This window comes from Lacerta agilis, chromosome 12 (assembly GCF_009819535.1).
Source record: "Lacerta agilis isolate rLacAgi1 chromosome 12, rLacAgi1.pri, whole genome shotgun sequence".
In the NCBI taxonomy this organism is placed as follows: Eukaryota; Metazoa; Chordata; class Lepidosauria; order Squamata; family Lacertidae; genus Lacerta; species Lacerta agilis.
In genome coordinates, this window is record NC_046323.1 from 10,089,202 (window position 1) to 10,106,220 (window position 17,019).

Sequence of the window (17,019 nt, forward strand, 5' to 3'; positions counted from 1 at the left end):
TAATTGAAGTTTGACTCCCATTTGCTTTTTGGTCACCAACTATCTTGTGATGGCTTGTAGGTTAGCTACCTATGCGGCTGTTTTTCATTCCCACCAGACCCAACTAGAATTAAGCAGCTTGCGTGTAGGACTGCAGCCTCAGCATCTTAGCTTGCCGCTGTATTACAAGCCAAAGGAAAGTCATGAACTTCAAAGAAATTGACATATGCAAGCCACATTCCAAATGCTTTTAGCTGGGTTTAAAATGTCACATACAGCCTACAACAGAAATGCTATTATGAGTAGTATATTTTTTCAACTGTGTTTTCCAACTGCTTTTCATATATTGTACAGTGCTTCACAGAAGGACCAGATACACACTCATGATTTCTATTGTACCAGTGACAATTTTCAATGTGATCCATCCCACATACTGTATTATTTATCCAAGAACAGCTGCTAAACTGAGGAAATCTGGGGTACATGGGGAGAAGGCAACTAATAAATTCTACAGGTAATTGCATTCGAGGACAAATGAATACGTTTGGACTTACGGAAGTATTTCAGTGTCTCTTCTATTTGCTCTGTTGTTAAATCAATATTAGCATCAGGAGAAAGGAGAGGTGTATGGAGCCAGTCGTCGTGGTCATAACCATAGATGGTATCTGCTCTTAGCTTGTAGTGTGGCAGCTGCTCTTCGAGCAGACTGATAATTTCAACTTCGGGAAGATTCGTACTATTGCACACATCTAAAGAGAGGGGAAAGACAAGCACAGAAACTGGGTTACACAGCTTTCAAAATAAAAATAGAAACACTTGTGATTTAATACAAGCCACATCAGCAAAATCCCATCCAACGCATTCCATCATCTCCAGAAAAAATCCATCTGAAAAAGGAGGGTGTTGCATTGCTTAGAAGCTCTGACTAAACATTTCGTAAGGAACTGAATATGAAGCTTTTGTCTCAAAAAGTGAGCATTTTGCTGCTTATGAGCTACAACTACAGAAACCAGAAGCTGTAAGATTAAGCATTTCTGTCAACAGACATTGCTTCAATGCACATTTGCCTACTGGAACATTTGCCCAAGATGTAAAGCTATTCCATGTGCTTTAGACAAGAAAAGATTGACCAGAGACTTTAAAACTCTGAAGCTATTATTAGTATGTACATATGGGCTACCTGTTGTTGTTGTTGTTGTTGTTGTTGTTGTTGTTGTTGTTGTTTATTGAATTTATATACCGCCCTATACCCGGGGGTCTTTGAATTATGGTGCTGGAGGAGACTCTTGAGAGTCCCATGGACTGCAAGAAGATCAAACCTATCCATTCTCAAAGAAATCAGCCCTGAGTGCTCACTAGAAGGACAGATCCTGAAGTTGAGGCTCCAGTACTTTGGCCACCTCATGAGAAGAGAAGACTCCCTAGAAAAGACCCTGATGTTGGGAAAGATGGAGGGCACAAGGAGAAGGGGACGACAGAAGATGAGATGGTTGGACAGTGTTCTCGAAGCTACTAACATGAGTTTGGCCAAACTGCGAGAGGCAGTGAAGGATAGGCGTGCCTGGCGTGCTCTGGTCCAATGGGGTCACGAAGAGTCGGACACGACTGAACGACTGAACAACAACAACATACCCGGGGGTCTCAGGGTGGTTCACAGAGTAAAATCAAGATATGAAACCACAAAATACCTAATAAAAATAAAAACAACAACCCAATAGCCCCACCACAAAACAAAGCACACATTTTAAAAAGGGCATAGGGTATAAATCGGATCAACCAAATGTCTGGTTAAAAAGGAATGCCTGGTGCCTAAAGGTGTACAATGAAGGCGCCAGGTGCCAGGCGAACATCCCTGTTACAAGCATTAGCTGTGAGCTTTTTGTTTCTAATAGAAGAAATGTATTGCAATACTCCTAAAGGTTTACAGTCTATTTCATCCACAGCAACCACTCCACAAAGGGTAACCCCACCCGCCTGCACCACACAGCCTTGTTTCCCAGGAGCAAAATGACAAGCAGCTGTTAATATAAATTGCCTACGTGCCATTTGTTCCTATTTCACCTCTACCCCAGTTCGAGGTTCTTATCGCTTCTACCCCAGCATTGCTAGGGAAGTTGTCCCCATCATCCTTTAAGACGAAACAATGTTGCTGGGCATCAGTGATCTCATCTCCATGTGACTCAGGCAAGCCTCAAAAGAAAAATGTTTTACGGGAAATAGCTCCCATGTGCTATGCCAGGGAATGAGAAAGATGCCAGGCAATTATCTTCAACTAAACATGTTACTTGTTTTGTTGCATTTAAAAAAAAAATCTAAAGACTACATTTCAAAATAAAGTTATCCCACTGAAGCCAGTCACATATGCTTTTATGCAGCTACATTTTTTAAAAGCCTAAATGCATTGACTATAAATACATGCTAAGAGTTGACAGGATGTGTGTCATAATTATTTTAGCTCTCAATGCACAAAACCTCTCCACACTGTGCCTGGGTCTTTTATGAATGCCAAGAATACAGAACCATCATGAATTAAAAACGGAACCATGCTTGTGCTATGATTTTGGTTTCACTGTCAAATTAGATATGCTGGTCGTGGACTGAGAGAGAGAACATGCCATCACTGATTTACTATGAATTGGGGGACAAAGTAAATTTAGTTTCATAATCACAAAAAAATCCAATTAAAATACTACTACTGACAGGAAACTGCCCTCGCTGCAGGGGGACACGATCCTGGGGCGGTTGCAGTACAGGGAACCCCCATCTCCATTGAGCAGTTTGTCATCCTCCTCCACTGGGGGAAGCGACCGCTCTTCCAGCGGGGAGGGGGAGATGGAGACAGGAAGTTGGAGCAGGGGCTGTGGCAGGGATGGAGAGCCTCTGCACCAAGCGGATAGAGGGGGAGAGGAACCCTTTTCGTCACCCCGTTTTCACGTAGAGGGGGGAGGAGGGGGTTCAGGATCCCGCGCCTTTTATGCTGGACAAAGAACTGGAAACGGACATTCCCGGACTCTGCAGAGGGATGAGCTGGACGTCTTTATTTTAGCTCCACTGTAAATATCTGCACAATAAAGAACTTAGTGTTTAGAAGTTCTGCGTTTGGCCGATTTCTCATGAGCAACCACTGAAACACCTTACAACTACTACTAATAATGAAACTGATGAAGGTTACAGATCTTAGGTTTGTTTGTTTCCAAAATAACCAGCAATACCTGTACTTTCCCGTGGATTATTTAAAGCTTTCTTTGTCCCCCCCCCCAAGATGCTAATTGTGGCCTACATACTTCTCTACCCATCCATTTCATTCTTACAACAACACTGTGAGGTAGGTTGGGTTGGGAGTTCATGACTGGCTCAAGGGTCACCAAGTAACCTGGGATCTGAACCTGGGCATCGCTGTCCTGAGTAAAACACTGAACTCTACACCATACTGACTCTCTCACCCAAGATGGAAGCACATTTTTCTAGGATATCTTACATCAGCAATTGAATTGAGTGGGATAAAATGTATGAATGCAGCAGACATAAATGGGATTAAGGATGCCTCAGAGCAAGGGACAAATCTTCCTGGATTCTCAAAAGTGTGTGATTCATTTACAGTATCTGTAACCTGGTCTCTTAACTATGCCTATTTGATAAGATCTCACTGCTTGTCCTTGCATGAGCTCATTATACCTACCTACAGCTTCTTACATAACTTATTTTCAGCCCAAAGAGAACAGCCAATGATCATAATAAGGAAAGAAGGAGCCACCAGATTTGTTGAACTGTGCAAAGATTAGTTCTGGTACTTGCTATCACATTCATCCTTCATCCCATTAATGCTTACTGAAGCTTTTACTAGTCAATTAAAAAAAGATTCTGCCAGGTACAAGGGGCACAGCTACAGCACATGGGTGCCAATTCTCAATGATAGCCATGGCTATGTTTTCTACTGCAAATAAAACAGCCTTTAAAACAGCATTGTGGGAGAAAGCTATTAACACCACCCAGGAAACCAGAATCCTAAAGGGGCTTAAAGCTTTTTGAACTTTTAATATGAAAGACTGTTTAGAGCCAGCAGGTTGCTTCTTGGGATTAGAGGGGCAGGATAGAGAAGAGATAACAATCCCTTTCCAAACCAAACAGCTTACCAGGGGAGCCAAAGTAAATGAAGGAGGTTTTAAATGAACACCTTTCCCCTCGTTGAACATCTCATGTTATTACTACTGTACTGCTGGGAGGGAAAACTAGTGCCACCTGGTGCTCAGTAATCTCAATGACTCAGAATTCAGGCACAAAAATGGTCCTCTACAATAAAAGTTGCATCCTGGACCAGAAAGGCAGCAGAAAGGAGCAGGGAATGACACAGATCTGTATATCGGACAATTAATGAAGCCCCCAACCTCTGCTTGAAGTACCACCTGGTTTATGTATACTAACAAGATCCTCTGAGTTCCTGAGAAACGCAGTATCACGTAAACGTCAAAGGCTTTGCTTTTTTACAGCAAAATATGGTCCCACCAGCTTTTGGAGGATGTGGACCCCAAGGCTGCAGGAATCTCCATCATTATGCAGGACCCTACTCCTAGCCTGTAACACTCTGTTCTAAGCCTAGGACATCATTATAGACACACACACACACACACACACACAAGATTTCTATACCACCCTATACCCAAAGGTCTCAGGGCGGTTCACATAAAATATCAAATACTGTACATAAAATCAAAACAAAACCAACAACCCAATAACCCCCCCCCAACAGCCAGCATTTTTTAAAAGGGCATAGGTTGATCAAGTCATGCAAAGGCCTAGTTGAAAAGGAACGTTTTTGCACCATGAAAGTGACATGAAAGCATCACGTTTTCAATGACGCATCAGCTGTCACAATGCACTTCATGATATGCTCCACTTCTCTGACCCACTTAAGATAGTGACCCTTTGCAAAAAGTAATGGAAAGAACACCTCAGCAAGCTGGCACACGAGGAGGAGATTTGTATTTTAATTAACATTTCCATTAAATCATTTTCAAAAGACAACTAAAATGGCTTTTAAAGAGAAGTAGAAAAGTGAATCATAGAATTGTAGAGTTGGAAGGGACCCTAAGGATAATCTAGTCCAACCCCCCTTGCAATGCAGAAATATGCAGCTGGCTGTCCCATACGGGGATTGAACCTGCAACCTTGGCACCATCAGCACCAGGCTCTAACCATCTGAGCTATCCAGCTAAAGAAAAACTTTAAGATGGGCTACCCAAAGCAGTCCTTGGTCAAGGGTGGCCATGCGTTTTTCTTTCCAGAAAGCAATTCTGCATTTGAAGCACTTCCTGATTTAAGTCCAGTTTAAAGATAAAATAGTCATAAGGAGCGAGACTTGAAGCACTTGGCAGCAAACCAAGCAGGCTCACAAATCGCCTCACCACAATCTTACACACTATGGTGAGATGTACTGTATTTCTAGTTAAATTATAATGACAATTTCTAATTTTGTTTCAACACATGTGCTTTTATTTTTATTTATTAATTATTATTATTATTATTAGCATGTGCTAAAAGGGGTTTTTAGGGTTGTTGTTGTTTTTTAGGACATGCATTCCCCCCCCCTCTCTCTCTGTAATGCCCACCCTACCCTGGGCAGCTACTTTGACATAAAGCAAGATGAAATTAGGATGGGGGTCTTCCTTTCCTAAGGGATCTCTGTATCGCCAAAAAATGCCTACTGTCATAGAAGGGGGGGGGGAGAAGTCTGCCAATACATTGGGGGGGCGGGAATGAGGCAGATTGGTCTTGTTATTAACCTGACAAGTGAGAAAGGCCATCTGTTGACAAGACAAAGTGAGGAGACATATGGACACCACCATTCTTACAACATTGGCTTTGTTACTAGAATCTGCTGTATATTGAGCAATTACAATAGGAACTGACCTTTTTTATTCTTTAAAAAAAAACCTTCCAAGAAATATACCACACCTCAGTGCACTTGAGATAAAAGCTACTTTAAAATAATCTGGAAAAGACTGATGCACAATATATTATAAAATCAAAAACATGTCAGAATAACATGCAGGTATACTCATTAGTGGGGTTTGTTTTCCACCAATATAGATCTTTACACCAGTCAAAAGGAAATAGAAAAGTTAAACAGCAAACCCAGAAAGAAAAACAAATGGTGCTTTTTATCACAGTTCCTCTTCTGCAATAACAAGACATATTCACCAAAAAAAAGAAGAAGATTGCACCACCAGAAAGAATAGAGGCTTTTGTTATCCCCTAATACTTCTGCAACCTACACTGTCCAGACAGATGGTGGGAGATGCTGAAAAAGCAAGACGCTATTCATAAAAGCAAAGAACATAACTGTTAACAGTGAGTCTTTTGTTCATTTACCATTGTAATTCAGCATTTAAGCTGAACCATAATACAATTAAATATAAACTGTATTAAAAGATTAAAAACCCATCTTGGAAATCAAAAGTAAAAATGATTTTTTTTAAATATAAAGCACCTTACAAATCCACAAATTTATTGTGGTTTATATCTTTTGGTATTTCAAAAGTTCCACAAGAGTCTCTCTCTCTCTCCCTCCCCCCCCCCTCTCTCTCTGTGTGTGTGTGTGTGTGTGTGTGTGTGTGTGTGTGTTCCTCTGGAATCTGCCACGTGCCAAGGATGTCAAGGTAAACGTATACTATACTGAACCCTGCTTTGAAAAAAGAAAGGCTTGCACCTCCAGATTTGGGCTATTTGTACAAGCAGGAAAGAATGGAGTAACAAGAACTCAGGCCACAGTAATCGTTTGATTAATTTCAGTTTTGCAAGTCTTTTGTAAATTTAATTCTTAGTATTTGTGTATCGAGTGAAAACAAAGCACCAGGACAAGGCCCTGTTTCGGAAATTCTTCCTTCTTCAGCAAATTAAGTATTGAAGTCTTAAGATCTACCTTAAGATTTCAATACTTAATTAGCTGAAGAAGGAAGAATTTCCGAAACGGCCTTGTCCTGGTGCTCTGTTTTCACTCGATACACAAATACTAAGAAATAAATTTACAAAAGACTTGCAAAAAGAACTCCAACTTTTTGAGTTATTTGTACAAGCAGCCTACTTCACTGCCAGGGCATCCCTCCAAAATTTCTCCTAGAAGTAGAAAATCACACTGAAGGCCAGAGAACACTAGATGGTGCTATAGCTTCATATCATCAACGTGTCACTTTATAATCCAAGGCAGAATGCAAATAGGGCAACTTCCAAATAGAGACAAAGGAAGTAGCAAACAGGTTGGGAAAAGGTACCGGTATATAAAAAGGCACAGTAACAAATATTAGAGGGAAGACAGGACAAGGTTAGGACAAGCATTTAACATGCTCCATTCATTAGTGCTCCTTAGCCATATCAAAATTATTCAGCATACCAATAGAGTTAAGCTTCATTCTACTTTCCCACTGAAAGTCTGATAGAAAATCCATACCCCTCTCACAGTGAGTGAAAACATAATGGACAAGCTAGCAGACTACTTTTTTGCTGGGGATTATGGGTTCCAAATTACTCACAAATGCAGAGTGCAGTTGGACACTCCACTGTTTTGCGGTAAACAGTAAGCACATTAAATGAAAACTTTAAGGTGAAACATTTGGAAGAATATTTGCAGCCTCTCAGCATGGGTTTTGTTGTCCAGTCAAGAGCCGTGCAGGGGGGCTTGAACAAAAATGTGTCTGGAAAGGAAGGAAGGAAGGAAGGAAGGGAGGAAGGAAGTCTTCTTACATGGCAAACTGCTCTGCCATGTAATGGTACTCCAACATGGGGTCGGGGAATGGCTATTCAACAAGACTTCTAAGTGGGGACATTTATCCAATTTGTATCTATACTGGATCTAAATTTATTTCATATGTGAATTGTTGTTCTCCATTGCTTTTATATATGCAAATGTCTTAGATGTTTTTACACATGAAATTCTTCTATGCATGGTTTTTATTGCATTGTAAATCAGATTGCGATACATCCAGGGAATAAAAAAAATGAAATTAACCACAACAATAATTATTTATGCGTGCTATTTTTACAGAGAGAGATATCTACATTTGGAAATTGTGATGCAGCTCTAACGCAGCATCTCACCAGCTAAGTGCTTTCCATATACCTTGATCATTCCAAGTTGCTGGGAAGAGAGAGCTTTTAGGGGCTTCCTGATACTAATTACATGACATACTGTTCCCATCAGCAATGAGACAGCTTATACGAGAGTCAAGTTGCAATCGGAACTTAGAGAAGTTGAAGGTTCAAATAAGCTTTCCCAAAAGGAATGGGACTTGGGGAGATACTTGCAGAAGAAGCCAGTGACATGCCAAAAATGGGGAATTTGATCTATACACACTGAAGAGGATGGTGATAATAGTTACAGAGGTAGATTGCAACCCCTGCCACAGTCTGAAGTGGTACAATCCAGCAACAGACACAGCAGCCACCATTTAGGGGGTGGGGGTGGGAGAGATCAATAGTGTTAGAATGAGAAGAGTGCCAGGAAGCCAGTCCAAAAACCAGAGAGAACTTTTAGTAGAAACACTGGGAAACAAGTGAAAAGAGGGAAATTCAGTAAGAGGCAGTGCAAATTCCATAGTGCAAAAATCAATGTGTATAACACTGCCTAAGTAAAAGAAGTTGGTTGGCTCTTGCAGATTTTGCAGTTGAAGCAATATAACTGACGGTCATCTGGACGTGGGGAAAGAATGAAAATCCCCAGAAAACGGGACTTCCGGCGAGAACGCCATTGCAGGCGGTCGAGGGTCGTTTCGGCAGCGAGACGACCCTGGCCTGCCCCGGGGGTAGGAGCTCCGCTACCGCACAGCGGGCTCCGCTAAACCGCGGGTCGAGCGTCCTGCGGCACGGGCTCTCCAGCGAGCCCACTATGGCGCTGAACCCTTCTCCCGTTCCCCTTGTAAAAGGGGCGCGGGAGTGAAGGGACAACGACGCCGGGCTGTGGAGGTATGCCCCAACCGGGCTGGCGAAGCGGCGGCTGCCGCCTGCACTGAGCGCGTCGTTCTACCTGATTTGGAAGAAAAAAAAGAAGAAACCCGTAGGCCGTGAGTACGGAGTTAATTGGATTTAAAATTTCTGACAATTGGCACTCCGGGAGGAACGTCAAAAAGGAAGCCCGTTCCTCCCTTTGTTGAATGAAGAAAATAACATTGTTTCTAGCTGCTGCTGCTGCAGTAGCGGATACAAAGTTTCTATGGAGTTTTTTTGACAAGTGAGACCGGCTGAACCCCTTTTTAGGGGAACTAAGTTGTTGGAAATATTTCTTCTTTGAAGTTGTTGGATTATAATCTTTTCACCCTGATTCGGGGGAAAATGGCAGCTGAAACTTGTGGTTAAAAATGGAAAAGTACTGAAACTTGATACCCTCTGCCTACTTCTACCATGCTTGGTTTCGTTTTTAAACTGGCTTTAGACCCGGGACTGACCCATGAACAAAGGATTATTCTTTTGAAGTTAGAACTGTTAAACCAGAAATTAAATTTGTTGAAGCAAGATGTCAAGGAAAAGTTATATGCTACAGGAAAGACTCTTGAGAACTTTGTTAAACTGGAAGAAAACCTTGCTAGGGAACTTGAGGAAATTTTTGAGAAACAAAGTACAGTGACTATGCAACTCTGAGAAGATGGAAAATCCTGTTGGTGTGAGAGACCCAGGGTTAGAAGACAATTTATATCCAATTTCTGGGGTGAGAGCCCAGAAATGATGGGAAAAAGACTTGTGAAACTACAACTAGAAGATGACTGGAATTCTGAAATGGAGATGCTGGAAGGTGATGATTTGTGTTCCCTGGAGTTCCCTGCAAGGATGTTTATGGACTGCGTCTGGACCTTTGGTTTTAAAGAAAAAGAGGACATTCTGGACAATGATGTTGGAGGGAGAAGGAGAAATGTCTTGGGGGTGATCCCGAGATGGCGAAGGAAAATGGTTAGAAGAGGGATAGGGTGAGAATATTTAAAATATAATTAGGATGGCTTACCATGGTACCCTGAAGTCAGTGTGTTAAGAATTTAAGATTTTGAACTAGTGAAGAGATATGTGAATTGTTTATCAGCAGCAGTTTAAGTAAAATAAGATGTAAGATTTGAGCTAAGAAGTAATAGGTTGTATTATGAAGTAAAAATAAATATTAAGAAGTCTGTTTAGATGTTTTGGATGATTTAAACTTTAGAGATGAGAAGTTATTAAAGTAAATTAGAATTGGAACCAAAGGAGAGAAAACGGGGGAAGTCACCCCTATGTAGATTTAAAACAAGAAATTCTTTTTTTTTTAAGTAAGAAAAAGAAATATTGGTGTTCTAGTGGTGGTTTTGTTTTTTATTCTGTTTTGATTGTTGTATGTGTTGTTGTATTTGTTCTGTTGTATTGTCTTTTATTGTGTGGAAAACCAATAAAATTTTTGTAAAAAAAAAAAAAATCCCCAGAAAACTGCAAACTGAGAAACAAAGAAATTGCTTAAAGAATGGTGATGTTGGACAGAACGCTCAGGAGAATATTTATCAAACCAATATAAATGTTAGCCATAAGGAGATCAGATTTCAGCTATTTAACAACACATTTATAATTTGGCTAAAAAGTCTCATGAAAACCTTGTGCTGAAGACCACCCCAAAAGATAGCCCAATGTAGGCTTACTGTGTCTCTCCCATTTTGTACAATCTGTATCAGTCCCTGAATGAATCTCCATTCAAGGATTCCCTGCAGGATGTTATGAAAGAAGGAAGTGTATAAAATAACACTTTTTAGCTTATTAGACGATGAGAGAATCAAGAAACCTGCATTTCTGTTTTATAGCACATCAAGAGATAATCTGTGATCAGATGAGCTGCTCTGACACGCAAACAGGAGGAGGATATTACGGTAAGTTAAATTCTTCCTGATCTCGGAATACTTAGAAAGAGGAGTCATAAGCATGATTTTGTTGCAACATGCCCAGAGCACATGTTTCCTGTAAGAAATTCAGTTTCTTGATGCCGGCATGAGGCCCTCTGTTTACCTGCAATCTTTTTAAAGCAAAACAGAAATGCCTGAATCATCACAGGGATGTTTGGGGTGCACATAACCCTAAACCCCTATGGTTGAACTGAATCCCGATGAGATCGAGTCAGGACCCGCAAGAAATATTTAATTCAAGAATTTTTATGGGAATATGCCTGCTACTTTTCAATGGCCTGAACAACCTTTAAGAATGAAAAGAAAGCAATTGCAGCCAAAAACAGTAACCACAAGCACCTATTAAAATTTCAGACTTTTACAATTAATGTAGACTGCATCACACTTGCAGAGAAACATTCTCCCCATCACTCTCAAGTATCCATGTGCCTTCCAACCCAGGGAGAACTTACCTTGTGAAGTCAAAAACAATTATTTCATCCCACAGAGAGTGTGTGTGTGTGTGTGTGTGTGTGTGTGTGTGTGTGTGTGTGTGTTTGTGTGTGTGTGTGTATGTGTGTGTGAGTGAGAGAGAGAGAGAGGAGTGTACATGGTGTGGTGAAGGTGTGGCCTCAGGAAACATGTCTGTGTATGCTCAGACTGCCCCTCTCAGCACCCCTACGAGGTCAACACTGAAGCTGCTGGTTCGCCTCATGACAACAGATGGAGCATAAGCCTTCATACTGAAGCTGACTTCTAGGCAGTATGATCAGTCACTTGTTTTCTTCTGCTTAGAGACATATGAGAGGGCCTCTCTGCTCTAGCTATACTTTTGATTAGGACTGGCTGAGTGCTGCAGATACCTTCCTGGCCAGAGAAAAACAGATTGACAGTAACGTATATTGGACAGGAAAGAATTTGTGGCTTTGAGATCTAGGGAGATTGTTTGTTTGTTTGTTTGTTTGTTTGATGATGGGTGGGGAATGAATGAATGAAATGAACAACAACAACAACAACCTTGGGAGGGCTGTGCCTCAATAGCCCTAATGGACCAGCCTCCACTATCTCCCACAATAAGTTCACGTGAACGTAATTTCAATATGTAACGCAAAAGCTAACATGTACGATTTGTGATGTTGTAGAATCTGCTCCTCAGACAAGGGCATGTTTTTGTTCCTGTTCTCTGGATTAAATCTGAATAAAGTTTCACTGAGAATATTAGAGTTCCTGAGGCATCTCCCATAAGAGAATCTAGAGCTGTGTCAGTAGCCCTGCAAGCAGATGAATCTTTTCTGGAATCTAGTCAAGATTATGCCTAATTTTAGCTCTGCAAGAAGCAATGTTGTTGGCTTCTGCAGGGGAGGCAGGTTATTACCTCCAAGGAGAGAGACAGAATAGCCAAGTCAATAGCCAACTGGTCAACAACCTACCAGTAATGGTGCCAGCATCTCTGTACTCCCTGTAGTCTGATGGGTCATTTTCCACGGCTTCGCTTACATAGTGCTCTTCATTACAGGCTAGGACTGCATGGTCGGTTGTCTCAGGAGAGGGCACAGTGGCAGCCGAAGTGCAGTCGTTCAAAGCTGTGGCGTCCAGCTTGGCAGGTTTTACAGGGAAGTGCCAACTGCCATCAGGGGGGCCAGCGCTGGAGACTGGGTCTGGCAGAGGTAGAAGATGCAAACTTCTTTATTTGCAGTAGTTGGCTTCCTTGGGAGGTCTGTAAAACATACACCAGATAGAGAGAGAATGTGAGCAAGGTTTAATTCAGGCAATCATAATAGAGTTAATCCAAACAGAACTCTTAAATTGTTTGCTCTTTTTCAGCAATTCTAAAATACATGGCAGCTGTCAGCATATAAATGGTCTCTATTTTATTCTCAAATAGATGCATTTGAAGGTTAGAGCCTGGGGATAAAGTCAGAGGTTGAGGAAGTCCCCAATTTCCAGCTTCAAATATAAACAAACAGAAGAACCCATAAGGGTGCCTAAGATGGGTGAATATGATGCAATAGCATATTATCATTTGCCACATCAATGGGAGTCCAGGCTCAGCTGCCATAACCAGTACCACCTGTTGTCCAAGATTTTATTTACTCACCACATGAAAAAGGCCAGAATTGCCACCAATGAAAATGAAGATTAAAGCATGGCAATGATTGCTGGCAGGATTAAACCAATTATGGTGTTCCAAAGCACAATCACTACATCAATTCCTGCCCTAGAGACATACCCATTTTCTAAAGTGACTATGGCAGTCAGTCGAAAGTCACATTTTCTTCCCCAGTTCAGCTATATATCAAGCACTCCATTTACTGCTGGGTACTTCTTGCATGGCAAGAAGCAGCCAAAGACCTACAGCATACACTGATGTCCCTTAAAGCAAGCAGACCTTTATTGTGAGCAACACCCCACATGCTCAAAAATATCTCTCTGCCAGGTCATATCCTTAAATACACTCAATGCATCAAAGGGCATGTCTAAATGACTCCAACTCATATCAGTCTTTCAATAACCACAGTCCAGACATTCTTCAGCCCACAGTGGCTCCCAATAGTCCATACCTCTGCGGTATACCAAGTTCTCATTGTGAGAAAATGTTTTAAAGATAAGGCACCCTCCTCTTCATCATGGAATACTTCCTTTACTCCCGTGTCTTTTTCTGTATGGAATCGGAAGCAAATGTTGTACGGATCTTTAACGCTGTGGAATTCCAGCTTTGCCTCATTATACAAAGTCATTGGAAAATGAGTCTAATCCTCACCAAACACATGCTAGAAATCCTTTGACCAGATTAATTTTGACTTCCTGATGGGTCCTGATCCACCGCTTCGAAGCACAGCTTCTATAAGTAACCAACACAAAATAAGGGACATTTAGTCCTTCTACGTGAGGAATGGGCACTTTAGGCCTGTTGGGTCTCCCCTGGTTTGTTTTTTTTACTATAACCCAAAGCCTACCAAAAAGAGTCGGGTGCAGAAAACATGTAGTAAGGATTTTTTTTTTAAAAAAAAAAATGTAGTAAGAATTAAAGGGCATGGTACCTCTGAGCATATTCTGAGCCTAATAACTTGTTTTCTCTTCACAAACACACAGCCCTTTCATACCAAAAGCCTGCAACTTCTTCATTTCAACAGCTTCATTTGGCTGCGAAAACTTTCTTTGTTGTTAAAACTATTTAGGAGTCAGAAACCTTTGATGATTTACTGCAAATTGTCCAGAAATCTACTAAGAGATTTCAAACCTACCTTCTAGCCACTCCTGTTCTGCAGAGTCCGGTTAGCCCCTGTGTAGGGCACACTTTGATGAAGCCTGTGACTTGGCTTCTTTAATCTGGGGATATGAGTCAGCCAAACAACATGGGTACTGCAGTGGTCACATTCCTTTCTGCCTTGGGAGGGCAAAGCAAAAATCCCTAAGCCTAAAAGCATACTGGAAGAGCCCATGCTTTGAGTCTTCCCCATGCCAAAATCAATGCAGTTTTTAAAGAGCCATCACTGACTCAACAACAGCATTGACTCTTCATGTTAAGCCAGTAGAATAGGAAAAAGTGGTACAACTGTTGCTCTCCCATTACTGGTTACCTAGCCTAAGCAAATACAGCTGGTTTTGCTAATATTTATCCACTGTAAACTGTTGTTCCCCTTCCTCTGTCATAACTTAGGCAACCACTGCACAAGCAAGGACATAGTATCTGCACAGCCAGAGGCAATTTTGAAGGCCTGTATCACAGCCAGTCCTGGTACAATGAGCAAACGGCTTCTCATTTCTTCATGTCTATTCAGAAATAAGTATTACTGTATTCACCCCAAGGTGAATGGCATTAGCAATGAGAGGCATTCTGCCTCCTCTTTTTGTGCTTTGGAAATGGGCTGCAATACGGCGTATTGTCTTGCACAGGTGCAGCATGTATAATCTGAGCGCAAGGTATTATGATCCGTTGACATTTGCTGCCTGAGTGTGTCTTTATGTGCGCACATGTGTGTAACTGATTGAATGCAACCATCAACAAGGCATGTGCCCCAGGTGAAAAATTTTGCTGCCTGCCCAGTGAGCTTTCCAGGTATATTCCGGTGCTGTTGCTCACTCCACCTGGAGTTCATCCAAATGGGAATCTGGAGTCAAAGAACCTCGAACAATTTGCTTACAAAGACTCAAAATGCTCATTCTCTGAACTAGAAAGCTGTTCTCTCCTTCATCCCTCCCACAGACACTACTGAGAGAAAAGCTAGTTGTGAAAGTATTGGCTTTAGGGACTTGGTGCTTAACATGATTATCTGAAACATTTATTTTTATTGTGTATGGTTTTTTTTTCAGAAGTACTGTATCCCTCATAGTTGAACTTCAAAAGTAAAGAAATCAGATTTTTTTTTTAAAAAAAGTTTCACCTCTAAACCTAGAGAGAAACGAGATGTGGCACTGGAGATCTTACATAGGTGTTTTGTTTTAATTACTGCATAAAACTCATCACTTGGGAGTTCAGAGAGAGGAGAACAGCAGTTCATACTTTTGCCCTCTATAGAATAATTTGTACATCTGCCACTGGGTGCCGGTACTCATAACTTGATAGAAGTGCAATGGGTGCTATGACTACAGCAAAAGAAAAAAAGAGGTGAGATCCATTATAAAATGAGATCCATTATAAAATAAACCCTGGGAGTATATAATAACTTACTAAATCTCAGCTAAATCATTTATGTCCATTACAAATTTGTCTGACAATCCATACATTTAAAACATAGCTCTGCTCACACTTTTTCTCTCTTTAGTCACAATCCCTGCCAGGCAACAAGGCAATTGTGGTCTAAAGAACAAATCGCATATTTAAAATGTCAACTTTCTAGACAATAATATCTTACTGCATCCCTTCTGAACCCTCATTTTTAAAGTTATCTTTCTGGAATGGTAGGAAGCCACCGTTTGAAATTCTCATGTTCTTAGATTCCATATCTTTGTTTAAAATTTCTTTCCTGTCCCACCCATAGGCAGGGGTATATCTTTTATTTGCTCAATTACTATAGTAACTCAGCCAGTCCTTCAACTCAAAATACATACATGAACAATAGAGGGCCTTGTGGCTGTCAGATATATTGTGGCACACTAAATAGGGGTGTACACACACACACACACACACAGAGAGAGAGAGAGAGAGAGAGAGAGAGAGAGAGAGAACATTTTTAGAAGAGGCCCAGGAACGCAAGACAGAGAGGTGTGCAACATTACTATGTACAGCAAAAACAAAAATGAGATTCAGTCAAGAGTGTATATACATCTAATGACCAAGACAACATAGTATACTGTTACATATGGGCTCAATATTTTATTGTCATTTGATTAAGAAAATTAATTTTTAAATTGGATTTAAAGGGATATAGTGCTACCCGTTTCTAACTAGTTACCGGTATGAGTTGGCAAGCTAAGAGGAATTCTGTATGTAAACATCTGTGGAAGGACAATTATCTTATCCTCTGGCTATTATTCACCAGCAACAACCCAGGACTTTGCTTCTGCCACAAATCCTGGTTTCAACTCTGTCCTCATCTCCATTCAAGGGAAACTATAATTAACAACATTTGCCATGCTATCAGGAGCTCATTAACTTGTACATCTTCTAAAACAGCATATGCAGCCATATGCCAGTAGTGCCCGTCTGCCATATATATAGTCCAAATCAGACAGACCCTCTTTAGATGTTTATATTCCCTATATTCGTGCCTGCTTACTATTTTGCCACCAGTTGGGAGTGGGTCACACACATTGTTGATTGAATCTTTTACTGTACTCTTTTGAGCTCTCCCCTTTAATTTTGGTATTATTCAGCCTTAAACATACCTACACCTCCCTCTCTCTATTTCCACATATTTTATCTCATTATCTAGCCATACCTATCTATAAAACAGTCTTGAGAAATACAATTAACAGCCATAAGCTTACTGATTACTTTTTTAATGTCTATGTTTTATGCGCTGCAGGCCACGCAGTGGCTGGGGAAACCCAGCCAGTTGTTGTTGTTGTTGTTGTTACTTCTTCACATCACCTTTTTTCTATGACCCGGTTCACATGTAATACTAAGCCAAATCATGTCTACCTAGGTGTGAACATGCAGGCATGCAGATACTCACAACAACAACAACAACAACAACAAAATCATAGCAGCTTCATTCCC

At 41.0% G+C, this 17,019-nt stretch overlaps 1 protein-coding gene across 3 annotated transcripts in view; it reads right to left on the minus strand.

Moving 5' to 3' along the window:
• The window catches only part of TRAK1 (trafficking kinesin protein 1), a 94,772-nt gene extending 82,234 nt beyond the window's left edge, over window positions 1–12,538 (minus strand). For all 3 annotated transcript variants that reach the window (XM_033165813.1, XM_033165810.1, XM_033165817.1), the window contains exons 1-2: window positions 12,287–12,538; window positions 534–728 (exon numbers count right to left, since the gene is read on the minus strand). The gene's annotated coding sequence lies outside the window, so the exon portion shown is untranslated. The remainder of the gene's footprint in view (window positions 1–533; window positions 729–12,286) is intronic.
• Between the last annotated feature and the right edge of the window lie 4,481 nt (window positions 12,539–17,019).